This window comes from Nannospalax galili, unplaced genomic scaffold (genome assembly GCF_000622305.1).
Source record: "Nannospalax galili isolate Female #2095 unplaced genomic scaffold, S.galili_v1.0 scaffold884, whole genome shotgun sequence".
Taxonomy (NCBI): Eukaryota; Metazoa; Chordata; class Mammalia; order Rodentia; family Spalacidae; genus Nannospalax; species Nannospalax galili.
The window spans coordinates 588701-591015 of NW_008352264.1; positions in this window are offsets into that span (position 1 = coordinate 588701).

Below are 2315 nucleotides of genomic sequence, written 5' to 3' on the forward strand. Positions count from 1 at the left end.
TGTAGTAGTCTCTATACTAGACCCTGACAGACCTTTGGGGTCTCTGCCTTTTTGTTTGTGTCATGTTGAGACAATGTGTTACAGACTTAGTTTTGAAATTCTGGCAAATTCACCAGTCCAGTGAGATTCAAGTTAATCTAGAAAAAAGGTCTTTAAGAGTCAGAGGACATTATTAATTTGTGAGAGAATATGAGATGTAAATGAAATAATTACTTAACATCTTGCCTTTAAGTTGTCAAGTTACTATGCCAGGTTTTACAGAGTGCATTTCTGATGCATATTAAAACCCCTGTGACATTCAGAGTCAAACATTCCTGATTAGACCTTTCGGTCTTGTATTATAAAAAGGTTAGTGGTGCATTTCCTCAGTGTAACTTATTTTTGGCTCTTGCTAATATTTATGAACATAATAAAAGTCTATGCAGCATAATGCATGTGATTAATTTGTCCCAGTCATTAGTGTGCTTTTATTTAGGGAGATATCCCAGAAGATGCTATCTCTTGACAGGGATTTTGACAGACAGGGAGCAGCAGTATACAGGAAAGGGCTACTGTACTTTAGTCCTATGGGACAAGATAAGAAATATAATCAGGGCAATAATGTATTCTCTCATATAAAACTATCATGGAGATGATACAGAGGAGTTTCAGTAGGATGTTTCACAGAGTCCAAGGCTAGTCTACGTAAGAAGCTGAGATTGGCTTTCGATGCATGTGTCTACAGGGCATTAAAGGCAGGGCTACGCCAGACCTGGTGATGCAGGCCTGTAATCCCAGTTACTGGGGAGGTTGAGGCAGGAATATTGCAAATTCAAGGCCAGCCTGGGCAATTTACTGAGAACTTGTCTCTAAAAGAAAAGTACAAGGGCAGGGGATAGTTCAGTGGTAGGGTTCGAGGCCCTGGAGTCAACCCCCAGGAGTGGAAAATAACAAAACAGGTGTATTTGTTACTCTTCTTGGTGCTGTGATCTAATACCTGACAAATTACAGTTTATGGAAGAAAAGATTAATTTTGCTTCACAGTTCAGGGTAACTTTCACGATGGTGGGGAAGGCATAGTGACAGGAGCTTAAGCTCCTTCCTAGCCAGGAAGCAGAGAGAAATGAATTCTGGTGCTCAGCTCACTTTCTTTATTATTCGGTTCTGGACCCCATGAGTGGCCCATGGAATTGCGCCACTCGTGTTTAGAATGGGTCTTCCTACCTCAGTTACCCTAGCTAGAAACTCCTTCTCCAAAAGGCCCAGGGTTTCCTCCTCGGTGACTTTTAGATTTGTCAAGTTGACAATCAACATCAACCATTACAACAGGTTTACAATAATGAATTAAAAAAAGAAGTTGGTTATTTTCATTTCTTGATCTGAGTTTCGACACTGGTTACTATTAGAGATTTTGGAGGAGTATTAAGGGGTAAATTGCAGCTATTATATATCTGTATCTATGGTGTTTTGACAGATAGTATTTGGTCCCTAAATCCCCCTATGGCTGCCGCTTTTGCTCAATACTGTTAAGAAGCTGAACACATTAGTTTAGAAGCCTTCTGTTATCCAATCTCTTCCAAGACAGAAATAACTAGGTAACTGTTCTCAAAAAACTTTCAATGGAAAGGAGAAAAGCGAATAGGCCCTTTCTTAACATCGGGCTAACCTAACTGGCATGTGCTCAGACAGCAACTATATACCAGCTGAGGAGAACTTGGAAACTCTTTTGTACATATCCAGTTATAGAAGTTTAATTAAGGACATAAAAGCATCCTGGAATCTTTTGTCCTTAGAGTTCCTTTTCTGCCTACTCCAGTTCTACAAGGCTGATTTTTAAATATTTAAACTCTCCCAAAGTCACCTGGCTGCGCCCCCAAATGCAAGCACATCCCCAAAGGGACAAAAATCACTAGAGACAGTCTCTCTATTGGGGTTTGATCTTGGTTCTGATGAGAAATAGAGATCTCAGAATTAATGAGGCCCAGACTAAGGGTATCAAAGACAGGTCTTGGGCCTTCCCGGTAAAACAAACAAAACAACAACAAACATCGCTCCTCTCCCTCTCCCAAGATAAGCAAACAAATCCGAGGCGATGCTGCTTCGGTGCTGCCCGGCTCAGCATCTGTCTGCAGAACAGGCCGAGCGGACTCAGCGTGGGTTCCTCGGTGCACAGCCAGGGCGAAGTTCCCGGGTCCGGAGGAGCGGGCAGGGCCGGGTGCAGCGCTGCGGGGACTTTCACCTGCTGGGCGGGCGGCGCGGGGAGCGAGGCGGACCCGGCGGCGACGGGCGGGGCTCCGGGGCGGGAGGAGTCGGCCGGGCCCGCCCCGCAGGAGGAG